The 13,898-nt window shown below is 51.0% G+C and overlaps 22 non-coding genes across 22 annotated transcripts; 15 read left to right on the top strand and 7 right to left on the bottom strand.

The window, feature by feature from the left end:
- The first annotated feature begins 2,805 nt into the window (after positions 1 to 2,805).
- Positions 2,806 to 2,878, top strand: Trnav-aac. Its single transcript has one exon. It is a non-coding gene; the product is annotated as a tRNA-Val (tRNA).
- A 721-nt stretch (positions 2,879 to 3,599) lies between these two features.
- On the bottom strand, positions 3,600 to 3,673 carry Trnap-agg. The gene has a single exon. It is a non-coding gene; the product is annotated as a tRNA-Pro (tRNA).
- A 379-nt stretch (positions 3,674 to 4,052) lies between these two features.
- Positions 4,053 to 4,125, top strand: Trnav-cac. The gene has a single exon. It is a non-coding gene; the product is annotated as a tRNA-Val (tRNA).
- Positions 4,126 to 4,283: 158 nt separating this feature from the next.
- On the top strand, positions 4,284 to 4,356 carry Trnav-aac. Its single transcript has one exon. It is a non-coding gene; the product is annotated as a tRNA-Val (tRNA).
- Positions 4,357 to 5,076: 720 nt separating this feature from the next.
- Trnap-agg lies at positions 5,077 to 5,150 on the bottom strand. The gene has a single exon. It is a non-coding gene; the product is annotated as a tRNA-Pro (tRNA).
- Positions 5,151 to 5,529: 379 nt separating this feature from the next.
- Trnav-cac lies at positions 5,530 to 5,602 on the top strand. Its single transcript has one exon. It is a non-coding gene; the product is annotated as a tRNA-Val (tRNA).
- A 158-nt stretch (positions 5,603 to 5,760) lies between these two features.
- Positions 5,761 to 5,833, top strand: Trnav-aac. The gene has a single exon. It is a non-coding gene; the product is annotated as a tRNA-Val (tRNA).
- A 722-nt stretch (positions 5,834 to 6,555) lies between these two features.
- Positions 6,556 to 6,629, bottom strand: Trnap-agg. The gene has a single exon. It is a non-coding gene; the product is annotated as a tRNA-Pro (tRNA).
- A 379-nt stretch (positions 6,630 to 7,008) lies between these two features.
- Trnav-cac lies at positions 7,009 to 7,081 on the top strand. The gene has a single exon. It is a non-coding gene; the product is annotated as a tRNA-Val (tRNA).
- Positions 7,082 to 7,239: 158 nt separating this feature from the next.
- Trnav-aac lies at positions 7,240 to 7,312 on the top strand. Its single transcript has one exon. It is a non-coding gene; the product is annotated as a tRNA-Val (tRNA).
- A 722-nt stretch (positions 7,313 to 8,034) lies between these two features.
- Positions 8,035 to 8,108, bottom strand: Trnap-agg. Its single transcript has one exon. It is a non-coding gene; the product is annotated as a tRNA-Pro (tRNA).
- Positions 8,109 to 8,487: 379 nt separating this feature from the next.
- Positions 8,488 to 8,560, top strand: Trnav-cac. Its single transcript has one exon. It is a non-coding gene; the product is annotated as a tRNA-Val (tRNA).
- A 158-nt stretch (positions 8,561 to 8,718) lies between these two features.
- Trnav-aac lies at positions 8,719 to 8,791 on the top strand. The gene has a single exon. It is a non-coding gene; the product is annotated as a tRNA-Val (tRNA).
- A 721-nt stretch (positions 8,792 to 9,512) lies between these two features.
- Trnap-agg lies at positions 9,513 to 9,586 on the bottom strand. The gene has a single exon. It is a non-coding gene; the product is annotated as a tRNA-Pro (tRNA).
- Positions 9,587 to 9,965: 379 nt separating this feature from the next.
- Positions 9,966 to 10,038, top strand: Trnav-cac. Its single transcript has one exon. It is a non-coding gene; the product is annotated as a tRNA-Val (tRNA).
- Positions 10,039 to 10,196: 158 nt separating this feature from the next.
- Positions 10,197 to 10,269, top strand: Trnav-aac. The gene has a single exon. It is a non-coding gene; the product is annotated as a tRNA-Val (tRNA).
- A 721-nt stretch (positions 10,270 to 10,990) lies between these two features.
- On the bottom strand, positions 10,991 to 11,064 carry Trnap-agg. The gene has a single exon. It is a non-coding gene; the product is annotated as a tRNA-Pro (tRNA).
- Positions 11,065 to 11,443: 379 nt separating this feature from the next.
- On the top strand, positions 11,444 to 11,516 carry Trnav-cac. The gene has a single exon. It is a non-coding gene; the product is annotated as a tRNA-Val (tRNA).
- Positions 11,517 to 11,674: 158 nt separating this feature from the next.
- On the top strand, positions 11,675 to 11,747 carry Trnav-aac. Its single transcript has one exon. It is a non-coding gene; the product is annotated as a tRNA-Val (tRNA).
- Positions 11,748 to 12,466: 719 nt separating this feature from the next.
- On the bottom strand, positions 12,467 to 12,540 carry Trnap-agg. The gene has a single exon. It is a non-coding gene; the product is annotated as a tRNA-Pro (tRNA).
- Positions 12,541 to 12,919: 379 nt separating this feature from the next.
- Trnav-cac lies at positions 12,920 to 12,992 on the top strand. The gene has a single exon. It is a non-coding gene; the product is annotated as a tRNA-Val (tRNA).
- Positions 12,993 to 13,150: 158 nt separating this feature from the next.
- On the top strand, positions 13,151 to 13,223 carry Trnav-aac. The gene has a single exon. It is a non-coding gene; the product is annotated as a tRNA-Val (tRNA).
- Positions 13,224 to 13,898: the final 675 nt, after the last annotated feature.

The following is a 13,898-nucleotide window of genomic DNA, read 5'->3' as shown; positions in this document are numbered from 1 at the left end:
TCATGGATCCGCAGTGGAGAGGTACCCGCCGCGTCATATAGTTCACGCAGGACAGAGTAGTAATATTCATACGTGTTCTTAAAATCACGCGTCCTAGCAGCACAGTAGAAAATCAAAGTCTGACGAATCTTGGGCTTGGCAAACGCAGTCCACCAAACCAGCAAGGAAGGGTATCGCGGGACAGAGCGAAGACATCGCTCCCACACGCCACTTATAACATCATCCATAGCACTGTCGGCAAGGTGGGAAACATTTAACATCCACTGGGAACGATAAAGTTTTGCAGGTTGGCGACTAAGATTTACAGTTGCAGTAAAAGCACAATGGTCAGAAAAACTAGTAGGAATAACATCGACAGAAAGAATTTTATCACATAAAAAATCAGATAAATAGAATCTGTCGAGTCTACTGCATGAGGACGCGGTAAAAAACGTATATTTCACCAGGGTTGGATATTTGTGTTCCCAAACATCACGCAGATGCATCGTACGAACTAAGTCATGTAAATCACGGCAATAATTAAAATTGGGGGACTGGTCTGCAGGGCGTAAAACACAATTAAAATCGCCTCCGAGCAGGAGACTCCGAGGACTCTGGCGCAAAAGATAAATAAGCTCTTCTTTATAAAATCGCGATCGAGCCACAGTGTGACCCGAACCAGAGGGGGCATACAAAACAACGAGGCGGAGATCAAAAAGACGACAACCAATCCCACGGCCAGAGTCAAGGAATTCAATGTCAGTAATAGGAATGCCCTCTCGAAAGAAAAGAGCAGTTCCTGTTGAATATTCCGGCGCGACATTAAAAACAGTTTGAAATCCAGGTAGAGAGAGATCAGAAAACAACACTTCCTGCAAAAACACTACGTCCGCACAGGCGTCGTAAATAAACTGCCGCAAAGAGGCAATGCGAACGTCGGACTCAATACGGTTAACATTTAAGGTAAGAAAGGTGTATGCTTGAACCATAGAGAGAAAAGCGAGAAAACAAATCACCTACACCGACGCACCAGCGTCACAGTCCATAGCAGGGGTGACGGAGGCATCCGAGGGAGGGGGACTGCTACCCCGTTCCGCGGATCCCTTACGTTTCGGTTTTTTACGAACAGCATTAACGTTCGGCTGAACGCGTAACTTGCGTCGGCTGACGGGCAAGGAAACTTCAGCCGCCGGTGACGTAGGAGGGTCAAGTTCTGTATCCGACACCACCCGCGCCGGTCCACATGCGGGATCCGGGGTCGCGGGGGAAACATCCGACAAAACGGAATGGTCAACACCTGCACTAGCTTCCGGCAAACATGGACTGCACGGAGGCGAAACGTGAGCAGGAAGGTCCGAGGCCGCAGAGTTGGAAAGAAGCGGAGCAGCTCCGCTGGCAGAGGTATGGGGCAGCGAAGCAGGAAGTTGTCGCGGCTCCACTTGTTGTGACATCGAAGTCGGTTCGGAAGACGGCGCCAACAGGCCCGACCGACGACCCGACTCGAGAGAAGCTGCGTCGGAGGCCGGAGGGGCGCCAGCAGCCGCCACCGGAACCGCTACCTCAGGAGGGCAGGGAGCAGCTACAGTACACAGTGGCTCGGAGGATGCCGGTCGCTCGGACTGGGGCATCTCAGGGAGATCCTCATCCGTACTATTTCCATCGTGTGGGCGACGCCTCTTATTATTCAAAAGTGGCACACCCACCTGAGGGACAGACGGAACAACATCAGATTTAGCACGCAAAGGAGGAAATTCTGTATCAGGGGTGCGCAAAACCTGTGGCGGGGCGCTACTACCACTGGACTGTGCTACACCAAGAGCAGAACCACCTGCAACGAGGTCAGCGACCGTTAACTTGCGACGCTGTTCGAGAGAATTTTTTAAAACAAAAACTCTCCGCGGACAGTCGGTACGCACGTGACCACTTTCATTGCACAAAAAACAGGTGCCAACCTGACCACTATATGTTACATGGACACGATATCCACCGATCTGCAGGTGGGATGGAATATTCTGCTTAACGTGCATTTCGACTGAACGAATACCACTGTAACATTGCAGGCGATGTTGGCTTGACCAGCGTTCAAGGCGAATGCTCTTTACATCACCATACTGCTGTAGACCCTCCTTAAGATAGACATTATCCACCTCCGGTGGAAGGTTGTAAACACGAACATTGGTATACGTGATGGAAGCATTGGAAAGCAGCACGGTACTTACAGAATCATCCCGATGCCGAAAGAGAACATGATGACCATATTTAGAAAGAATTTTATCAACCTGAAGTGGGTCCATAAACTTAACAAAGAAAACATACAGTTCGGTATCAAAATAAGCAGTGTGCACCTGATCCGAATGAACACCAAAGGTATCTACCAACCAATCATGAATCTCAAGAGAACTAGGTTGCACGTGGCGGGTTGACTTGTCAAAAGCAAAACTAACTGTAGCCTGACGAGGAATAACCTGGGACGACATTTTCAAAATATGCGGTCGAAACCGCTACACAAAAAACACTGAAATAAGGACAGAAAGTAACACAAGGTACAAAACAACGACGGAGAAATACTCTCAGAAGTTGCAACACAACACGTAACAAAAACGATAGTCCACTATACGTAACGCTACGGCGGAGCGGAAGACTAGGCACGTCCACACTGCACGGCGTCTAAAGCGGAACTCTATGTCGTATTGTCCTCCAATGAGCCACTTCGTGTGTGGATCTGCCGCACGTCCCTTCGTTTTGCAAGTACCACATTTATTGAATTTTTTAGTTACGATGGCAACATCACTACAAGTTGTCTGTGCAGTACGGTGCACACAAGCAGTTTCCGTGGTGTAGCGGTTATCACGTCTGCCTAACACGCAGAAGGTCCCCTGTTCGATCCCGGGCGGAAACACTTTTTCATCACTTTAAGCAAGACTTACTAACATGCATCTGCTACCACCTGTACCCGAAACCTTCGTAATCGCCTTCACGCGTCGGACCAGAGTGTCAATTGCTCACGTCGAATAAGAAATTCGTTTGATATTGACGGCGAGCTTTTTGCGCTGACTCAGCCACTGACGTGCGATCAGTTTGCACAAAACGCGTTGGCTCGTCCGGGATTTGAACCCGGGACCTCCTGCACCCTAAGCAGGAATTATACCCATTTTTTTTTTTTTTTTTTTTGAACCTGTCTCCACTGTTAGGACACTAAGCAGTGTGGTTAGCTGCATTCAACCCCCGTGGCAATGTCTTGCAGTCCTCCAGCTTTGTTGACCACAGTTAGGTGCCTCGATAAGAGGTGGACAGGTGTCGCATCGCTCTCGCCGTCACTTGTTACCACGAATCGTACTTAACGTAGTTTTCTGCAAGCGTCAGCGTAGCGTCAGTCGAGCTAAGTCGGGCCAAGTCGCATAAGAGGAGCAACAAAATGCGCATTTCCGGTACCGGGAATCGAACCCGCGCCTCCTGGGTGAGAGCCAGGTACCCTAGCCACTTTTTTTTTTTATTTTTTTTTTTAACGCGTCGGACCAGAGTGTCAATTGCTCACATCGAATAAGAAGTTCATTTGATATTGACGGCGAGCTTTTTGCGCTGACTCAGCCACTGACGTGCGATCAGTTTGCACAAAACGCTAGGGCTCGTCCGGGATTTGAACCCGGGACCTCCTGCACCCTAAGCAGGAATCATACCCCTAGACCAACGAGCGCTGTGACACGGTGATTGCCAATTATTCCAATCCCTCGATGTCGTCCAGGGTGCCCTGGAAGTCTCGTGTACGCTGGCGGGATGGGGGCGGCCTTCCTGGGCTGTCGGTACCTTCATGTAGAGCTGCCGCTGGGCTCGCACTGCTTGCTGCTGAGAAAGTGATTGCTTTGCTGATATGACTCGCAATAACGACTGCGCGAAACGCCGCTATCTCGTTAGGGGTGCTACGGCAGACACCCTCTCGAGCACCCCGAAGACTTCTTGAGCCCTCGGCTGTGATGGGTTCCAGGCTGACAAAAGATCTGTCGTGTGTGCATTCGCCGACGATAGAAAGGCTGAGGCAAGTTTGAGTGAAAAAGGATGGACCCGTCGTGTCCGTCGTTTCCGTAGTGTAGCGGTTATCACGTCTGCTTCACACGCAGAAGGTCCCCGGTTCGATCCCGGGCGGGAACAGTATTTTCCTGCCTATGTCGTATTGTCCTCCAATGAGCCACTTCGTGTGTGGATCTGCCGCACGTCCCTTCGTTTTGCAAGTACCACATTTATTGAATTTTTTAGTTACGATGGCAACATCACTACAAGTTGTCTGTGCAGTACGGTGCACACAAGCAGTTTCCGTGGTGTAGCGGTTATCACGTCTGCCTAACACGCAGAAGGTCCCCTGTTCGATCCCGGGCGGAAACACTTTTTCATCACTTTAAGCAAGACTTACTAACATGCATCTGCTACCACCTGTACCCGAAACCTTCGTAATCGCCTTCACGCGTCGGACCAGAGTGTCAATTGCTCACGTCGAATAAGAAATTCGTTTGATATTGACGGCGAGCTTTTTGCGCTGACTCAGCCACTGACGTGCGATCAGTTTGCACAAAACGCGTTGGCTCGTCCGGGATTTGAACCCGGGACCTCCTGCACCCTAAGCAGGAATTATACCCATTTTTTTTTTTTTTTTTTGAACCTGTCTCCACTGTTAGGACACTAAGCAGTGTGGTTAGCTGCATTCAACCCCCGTGGCAATGTCTTGCAGTCCTCCAGCTTTGTTGACCACAGTTAGGTGCCTCGATAAGAGGTGGACAGGTGTCGCATCGCTCTCGCCGTCACTTGTTACCACGAATCGTACTTAACGTAGTTTTCTGCAAGCGTCAGCGTAGCGTCAGTCGAGCTAAGTCGGGCCAAGTCGCATAAGAGGAGCAACAAAATGCGCATTTCCGGTACCGGGAATCGAACCCGCGCCTCCTGGGTGAGAGCCAGGTACCCTAGCCACTTTTTTTTTTTTATTTTTTTTTTTAACGCGTCGGACCAGAGTGTCAATTGCTCACATCGAATAAGAAGTTCATTTGATATTGACGGCGAGCTTTTTGCGCTGACTCAGCCACTGACGTGCGATCAGTTTGCACAAAACGCTAGGGCTCGTCCGGGATTTGAACCCGGGACCTCCTGCACCCTAAGCAGGAATCATACCCCTAGACCAACGAGCGCTGTGACACGGTGATTGCCAATTATTCCAATCCCTCGATGTCGTCCAGGGTGCCCTGGAAGTCTCGTGTACGCTGGCGGGATGGGGGCGGCCTTCCTGGGCTGTCGGTACCTTCATGTAGAGCTGCCGCTGGGCTCGCACTGCTTGCTGCTGAGAAAGTGATTGCTTTGCTGATATGACTCGCAATAACGACTGCGCGAAACGCCGCTATCTCGTTAGGGGTGCTACGGCAGACACCCTCTCGAGCACCCCGAAGACTTCTTGAGCCCTCGGCTGTGATGGGTTCCAGGCTGACAAAAGATCTGTCGTGTGTGCATTCGCCGACGATAGAAAGGCTGAGGCAAGTTTGAGTGAAAAAGGATGGACTCGTCGTGTCCGTCGTTTCCGTAGTGTAGCGGTTATCACGTCTGCTTCACACGCAGAAGGTCCCCGGTTCGATCCCGGGCGGGAACAGTATTTTCCTGCCTATGTCGTATTGTCCTCCAATGAGCCACTTCGTGTGTGGATCTGCCGCACGTCCCTTCGTTTTGCAAGTACCACATTTATTGAATTTTTTAGTTACGATGGCAACATCACTACAAGTTGTCTGTGCAGTACGGTGCACACAAGCAGTTTCCGTGGTGTAGCGGTTATCACGTCTGCCTAACACGCAGAAGGTCCCCTGTTCGATCCCGGGCGGAAACACTTTTTCATCACTTTAAGCAAGACTTACTAACATGCATCTGCTACCACCTGTACCCGAAACCTTCGTAATCGCCTTCACGCGTCGGACCAGAGTGTCAATTGCTCACGTCGAATAAGAAATTCGTTTGATATTGACGGCGAGCTTTTTGCGCTGACTCAGCCACTGACGTGCGATCAGTTTGCACAAAACGCGTTGGCTCGTCCGGGATTTGAACCCGGGACCTCCTGCACCCTAAGCAGGAATTATACCCATTTTTTTTTTTTTTTTTTTTTTGAACCTGTCTCCACTGTTAGGACACTAAGCAGTGTGGTTAGCTGCATTCAACCCCCGTGGCAATGTCTTGCAGTCCTCCAGCTTTGTTGACCACAGTTAGGTGCCTCGATAAGAGGTGGACAGGTGTCGCAACGCTCTCGCCGTCACTTGTTACCACGAATCGTACTTAACGTAGTTTTCTGCAAGCGTCAGCGTAGCGTCAGTCGAGCTAAGTCGGGCCAAGTCGCATAAGAGGAGCAACAAAATGCGCATTTCCGGTACCGGGAATCGAACCCGCGCCTCCTGGGTGAGAGCCAGGTACCCTAGCCACTTTTTTTTTTATTTTTTTTTTTAACGCGTCGGACCAGAGTGTCAATTGCTCACATCGAATAAGAAGTTCATTTGATATTGACGGCGAGCTTTTTGCGCTGACTCAGCCACTGACGTGCGATCAGTTTGCACAAAACGCTAGGGCTCGTCCGGGATTTGAACCCGGGACCTCCTGCACCCTAAGCAGGAATCATACCCCTAGACCAACGAGCGCTGTGACACGGTGATTGCCAATTATTCCAATCCCTCGATGTCGTCCAGGGTGCCCTGGAAGTCTCGTGTACGCTGGCGGGATGGGGGCGGCCTTCCTGGGCTGTCGGTACCTTCATGTAGAGCTGCCGCTGGGCTCGCACTGCTTGCTGCTGAGAAAGTGATTGCTTTGCTGATATGACTCGCAATAACGACTGCGCGAAACGCCGCTATCTCGTTAGGGGTGCTACGGCAGACACCCTCTCGAGCACCCCGAAGACTTCTTGAGCCCTCGGCTGTGATGGGTTCCAGGCTGACAAAAGATCTGTCGTGTGTGCATTCGCCGACGATAGAAAGGCTGAGGCAAGTTTGAGTGAAAAAGGATGGACTCGTCGTGTCCGTCGTTTCCGTAGTGTAGCGGTTATCACGTCTGCTTCACACGCAGAAGGTCCCCGGTTCGATCCCGGGCGGGAACAGTATTTTCCTGCCTATGTCGTATTGTCCTCCAATGAGCCACTTCGTGTGTGGATCTGCCGCACGTCCCTTCGTTTTGCAAGTACCACATTTATTGAATTTTTTAGTTACGATGGCAACATCACTACAAGTTGTCTGTGCAGTACGGTGCACACAAGCAGTTTCCGTGGTGTAGCGGTTATCACGTCTGCCTAACACGCAGAAGGTCCCCTGTTCGATCCCGGGCGGAAACACTTTTTCATCACTTTAAGCAAGACTTACTAACATGCATCTGCTACCACCTGTACCCGAAACCTTCGTAATCGCCTTCACGCGTCGGACCAGAGTGTCAATTGCTCACGTCGAATAAGAAATTCGTTTGATATTGACGGCGAGCTTTTTGCGCTGACTCAGCCACTGACGTGCGATCAGTTTGCACAAAACGCGTTGGCTCGTCCGGGATTTGAACCCGGGACCTCCTGCACCCTAAGCAGGAATTATACCCATTTTTTTTTTTTTTTTTTTTGAACCTGTCTCCACTGTTAGGACACTAAGCAGTGTGGTTAGCTGCATTCAACCCCCGTGGCAATGTCTTGCAGTCCTCCAGCTTTGTTGACCACAGTTAGGTGCCTCGATAAGAGGTGGACAGGTGTCGCATCGCTTCTCGCCGTCACTTGTTACCACGAATCGTACTTAACGTAGTTTTCTGCAAGCGTCAGCGTAGCGTCAGTCGAGCTAAGTCGGGCCAAGTCGCATAAGAGGAGCAACAAAATGCGCATTTCCGGTACCGGGAATCGAACCCGCGCCTCCTGGGTGAGAGCCAGGTACCCTAGCCACTTTTTTTTTTTATTTTTTTTTTTAACGCGTCGGACCAGAGTGTCAATTGCTCACATCGAATAAGAAGTTCATTTGATATTGACGGCGAGCTTTTTGCGCTGACTCAGCCACTGACGTGCGATCAGTTTGCACAAAACGCTAGGGCTCGTCCGGGATTTGAACCCGGGACCTCCTGCACCCTAAGCAGGAATCATACCCCTAGACCAACGAGCGCTGTGACACGGTGATTGCCAATTATTCCAATCCCTCGATGTCGTCCAGGGTGCCCTGGAAGTCTCGTGTACGCTGGCGGGATGGGGGCGGCCTTCCTGGGCTGTCGGTACCTTCATGTAGAGCTGCCGCTGGGCTCGCACTGCTTGCTGCTGAGAAAGTGATTGCTTTGCTGATATGACTCGCAATAACGACTGCGCGAAACGCCGCTATCTCGTTAGGGGTGCTACGGCAGACACCCTCTCGAGCACCCCGAAGACTTCTTGAGCCCTCGGCTGTGATGGGTTCCAGGCTGACAAAAGATCTGTCGTGTGTGCATTCGCCGACGATAGAAAGGCTGAGGCAAGTTTGAGTGAAAAAGGATGGACCCGTCGTGTCCGTCGTTTCCGTAGTGTAGCGGTTATCACGTCTGCTTCACACGCAGAAGGTCCCCGGTTCGATCCCGGGCGGGAACAGTATTTTCCTGCCTATGTCGTATTGTCCTCCAATGAGCCACTTCGTGTGTGGATCTGCCGCACGTCCCTTCGTTTTGCAAGTACCACATTTATTGAATTTTTTAGTTACGATGGCAACATCACTACAAGTTGTCTGTGCAGTACGGTGCACACAAGCAGTTTCCGTGGTGTAGCGGTTATCACGTCTGCCTAACACGCAGAAGGTCCCCTGTTCGATCCCGGGCGGAAACACTTTTTCATCACTTTAAGCAAGACTTACTAACATGCATCTGCTACCACCTGTACCCGAAACCTTCGTAATCGCCTTCACGCGTCGGACCAGAGTGTCAATTGCTCACGTCGAATAAGAAATTCGTTTGATATTGACGGCGAGCTTTTTGCGCTGACTCAGCCACTGACGTGCGATCAGTTTGCACAAAACGCGTTGGCTCGTCCGGGATTTGAACCCGGGACCTCCTGCACCCTAAGCAGGAATTATACCCATTTTTTTTTTTTTTTTTTTTGAACCTGTCTCCACTGTTAGGACACTAAGCAGTGTGGTTAGCTGCATTCAACCCCCGTGGCAATGTCTTGCAGTCCTCCAGCTTTGTTGACCACAGTTAGGTGCCTCGATAAGAGGTGGACAGGTGTCGCATCGCTCTCGCCGTCACTTGTTACCACGAATCGTACTTAACGTAGTTTTCTGCAAGCGTCAGCGTAGCGTCAGTCGAGCTAAGTCGGGCCAAGTCGCATAAGAGGAGCAACAAAATGCGCATTTCCGGTACCGGGAATCGAACCCGCGCCTCCTGGGTGAGAGCCAGGTACCCTAGCCACTTTTTTTTTTTATTTTTTTTTTTAACGCGTCGGACCAGAGTGTCAATTGCTCACATCGAATAAGAAGTTCATTTGATATTGACGGCGAGCTTTTTGCGCTGACTCAGCCACTGACGTGCGATCAGTTTGCACAAAACGCTAGGGCTCGTCCGGGATTTGAACCCGGGACCTCCTGCACCCTAAGCAGGAATCATACCCCTAGACCAACGAGCGCTGTGACACGGTGATTGCCAATTATTCCAATCCCTCGATGTCGTCCAGGGTGCCCTGGAAGTCTCGTGTACGCTGGCGGGATGGGGGCGGCCTTCCTGGGCTGTCGGTACCTTCATGTAGAGCTGCCGCTGGGCTCGCACTGCTTGCTGCTGAGAAAGTGATTGCTTTGCTGATATGACTCGCAATAACGACTGCGCGAAACGCCGCTATCTCGTTAGGGGTGCTACGGCAGACACCCTCTCGAGCACCCCGAAGACTTCTTGAGCCCTCGGCTGTGATGGGTTCCAGGCTGACAAAAGATCTGTCGTGTGTGCATTCGCCGACGATAGAAAGGCTGAGGCAAGTTTGAGTGAAAAAGGATGGACTCGTCGTGTCCGTCGTTTCCGTAGTGTAGCGGTTATCACGTCTGCTTCACACGCAGAAGGTCCCCGGTTCGATCCCGGGCGGGAACAGTATTTTCCTGCCTATGTCGTATTGTCCTCCAATGAGCCACTTCGTGTGTGGATCTGCCGCACGTCCCTTCGTTTTGCAAGTACCACATTTATTGAATTTTTTAGTTACGATGGCAACATCACTACAAGTTGTCTGTGCAGTACGGTGCACACAAGCAGTTTCCGTGGTGTAGCGGTTATCACGTCTGCCTAACACGCAGAAGGTCCCCTGTTCGATCCCGGGCGGAAACACTTTTTCATCACTTTAAGCAAGACTTACTAACATGCATCTGCTACCACCTGTACCCGAAACCTTCGTAATCGCCTTCACGCGTCGGACCAGAGTGTCAATTGCTCACGTCGAATAAGAAATTCGTTTGATATTGACGGCGAGCTTTTTGCGCTGACTCAGCCACTGACGTGCGATCAGTTTGCACAAAACGCGTTGGCTCGTCCGGGATTTGAACCCGGGACCTCCTGCACCCTAAGCAGGAATTATACCCATTTTTTTTTTTTTTTTTTTTGAACCTGTCTCCACTGTTAGGACACTAAGCAGTGTGGTTAGCTGCATTCAACCCCCGTGGCAATGTCTTGCAGTCCTCCAGCTTTGTTGACCACAGTTAGGTGCCTCGATAAGAGGTGGACAGGTGTCGCATCGCTCTCGCCGTCACTTGTTACCACGAATCGTACTTAACGTAGTTTTCTGCAAGCGTCAGCGTAGCGTCAGTCGAGCTAAGTCGGGCCAAGTCGCATAAGAGGAGCAACAAAATGCGCATTTCCGGTACCGGGAATCGAACCCGCGCCTCCTGGGTGAGAGCCAGGTACCCTAGCCACTTTTTTTTTTTATTTTTTTTTTTAACGCGTCGGACCAGAGTGTCAATTGCTCACATCGAATAAGAAGTTCATTTGATATTGACGGCGAGCTTTTTGCGCTGACTCAGCCACTGACGTGCGATCAGTTTGCACAAAACGCTAGGGCTCGTCCGGGATTTGAACCCGGGACCTCCTGCACCCTAAGCAGGAATCATACCCCTAGACCAACGAGCGCTGTGACACGGTGATTGCCAATTATTCCAATCCCTCGATGTCGTCCAGGGTGCCCTGGAAGTCTCGTGTACGCTGGCGGGATGGGGGCGGCCTTCCTGGGCTGTCGGTACCTTCATGTAGAGCTGCCGCTGGGCTCGCACTGCTTGCTGCTGAGAAAGTGATTGCTTTGCTGATATGACTCGCAATAACGACTGCGCGAAACGCCGCTATCTCGTTAGGGGTGCTACGGCAGACACCCTCTCGAGCACCCCGAAGACTTCTTGAGCCCTCGGCTGTGATGGGTTCCAGGCTGACAAAAGATCTGTCGTGTGTGCATTCGCCGACGATAGAAAGGCTGAGGCAAGTTTGAGTGAAAAAGGATGGACTCGTCGTGTCCGTCGTTTCCGTAGTGTAGCGGTTATCACGTCTGCTTCACACGCAGAAGGTCCCCGGTTCGATCCCGGGCGGGAACAGTATTTTCCTGCCTATGTCGTATTGTCCTCCAATGAGCCACTTCGTGTGTGGATCTGCCGCACGTCCCTTCGTTTTGCAAGTACCACATTTATTGAATTTTTTAGTTACGATGGCAACATCACTACAAGTTGTCTGTGCAGTACGGTGCACACAAGCAGTTTCCGTGGTGTAGCGGTTATCACGTCTGCCTAACACGCAGAAGGTCCCCTGTTCGATCCCGGGCGGAAACACTTTTTCATCACTTTAAGCAAGACTTACTAACATGCATCTGCTACCACCTGTACCCGAAACCTTCGTAATCGCCTTCACGCGTCGGACCAGAGTGTCAATTGCTCACGTCGAATAAGAAATTCGTTTGATATTGACGGCGAGCTTTTTGCGCTGACTCAGCCACTGACGTGCGATCAGTTTGCACAAAACGCGTTGGCTCGTCCGGGATTTGAACCCGGGACCTCCTGCACCCTAAGCAGGAATTATACCCATTTTTTTTTTTTTTTTTTTGAACCTGTCTCCACTGTTAGGACACTAAGCAGTGTGGTTAGCTGCATTCAACCCCCGTGGCAATGTCTTGCAGTCCTCCAGCTTTGTTGACCACAGTTAGGTGCCTCGATAAGAGGTGGACAGGTGTCGCATCGCTCTCGCCGTCACTTGTTACCACGAATCGTACTTAACGTAGTTTTCTGCAAGCGTCAGCGTAGCGTCAGTCGAGCTAAGTCGGGCCAAGTCGCATAAGAGGAGCAACAAAATGCGCATTTTCGGTACCGGGAATCGAACCCGCGCCTCCTGGGTGAGAGCCAGGTACCCTAGCCACTTTTTTTTTTATTTTTTTTTTTAACGCGTCGGACCAGAGTGTCAATTGCTCACATCGAATAAGAAGTTCATTTGATATTGACGGCGAGCTTTTTGCGCTGACTCAGCCACTGACGTGCGATCAGTTTGCACAAAACGCTAGGGCTCGTCCGGGATTTGAACCCGGGACCTCCTGCACCCTAAGCAGGAATCATACCCCTAGACCAACGAGCGCTGTGACACGGTGATTGCCAATTATTCCAATCCCTCGATGTCGTCCAGGGTGCCCTGGAAGTCTCGTGTACGCTGGCGGGATGGGGGCGGCCTTCCTGGGCTGTCGGTACCTTCATGTAGAGCTGCCGCTGGGCTCGCACTGCTTGCTGCTGAGAAAGTGATTGCTTTGCTGATATGACTCGCAATAACGACTGCGCGAAACGCCGCTATCTCGTTAGGGGTGCTACGGCAGACACCCTCTCGAGCACCCCGAAGACTTCTTGAGCCCTCGGCTGTGATGGGTTCCAGGCTGACAAAAGATCTGTCGTGTGTGCATTCGCCGACGATAGAAAGGCTGAGGCAAGTTTGAGTGAAAAAGGATGGACTCGTCGTGTCCGTCGTTTCCGTAGTGTAGCGGTTATCACGTCTGCTTCACACGCAGAAGGTCCCCGGTTCGATCCCGGGCGGGAACAGTATTTTCCTGCCTATGTCGTATTGTCCTCCAATGAGCCACTTCGTGTGTGGATCTGCCGCACGTCCCTTCGTTTTGCAAGTACCACATTTATTGAATTTTTTAGTTACGATGGCAACATCACTACAAGTTGTCTGTGCAGTACGGTGCACACAAGCAGTTTCCGTGGTGTAGCGGTTATCACGTCTGCCTAACACGCAGAAGGTCCCCTGTTCGATCCCGGGCGGAAACACTTTTTCATCACTTTAAGCAAGACTTACTAACATGCATCTGCTACCACCTGTACCCGAAACCTTCGTAATCGCCTTCACGCGTCGGACCAGAGTGTCAATTGCTCACGTCGAATAAGAAATTCGTTTGATATTGACGGCGAGCTTTTTGCGCTGACTCAGCCACTGACGTGCGATCAGTTTGCACAAAACGCGTTGGCTCGTCCGGGATTTGAACCCGGGACCTCCTGCACCCTAAGCAGGAATTATACCCATTTTTTTTTTTTTTTTTTTGAACCTGTCTCCACTGTTAGGACACTAAGCAGTGTGGTTAGCTGCATTCAACCCCCGTGGCAATGTCTTGCAGTCCTCCAGCTTTGTTGACCACAGTTAGGTGCCTCGATAAGAGGTGGACAGGTGTCGCATCGCTCTCGCCGTCACTTGTTACCACGAATCGTACTTAACGTAGTTTTCTGCAAGCGTCAGCGTAGCGTCAGTCGAGCTAAGTCGGGCCAAGTCGCATAAGAGGAGCAACAAAATGCGCATTTCCGGTACCGGGAATCGAACCCGCGCCTCCTGGGTGAGAGCCAGGTACCCTAGCCACTTTTTTTTTTTTATTTTTTTTTTTAACGCGTCGGACCAGAGTGTCAATTGCTCACATCGAATAAGAAGTTCATTTGATATTGACGGCGAGCTTT

This window comes from Schistocerca piceifrons, unplaced genomic scaffold (genome assembly GCF_021461385.2).
Source record: "Schistocerca piceifrons isolate TAMUIC-IGC-003096 unplaced genomic scaffold, iqSchPice1.1 HiC_scaffold_545, whole genome shotgun sequence".
NCBI lineage: Eukaryota > Metazoa > Arthropoda > Insecta > Orthoptera > Acrididae > Schistocerca > Schistocerca piceifrons.
This window is presented reverse-complemented; position numbering and strand designations above follow the sequence as displayed.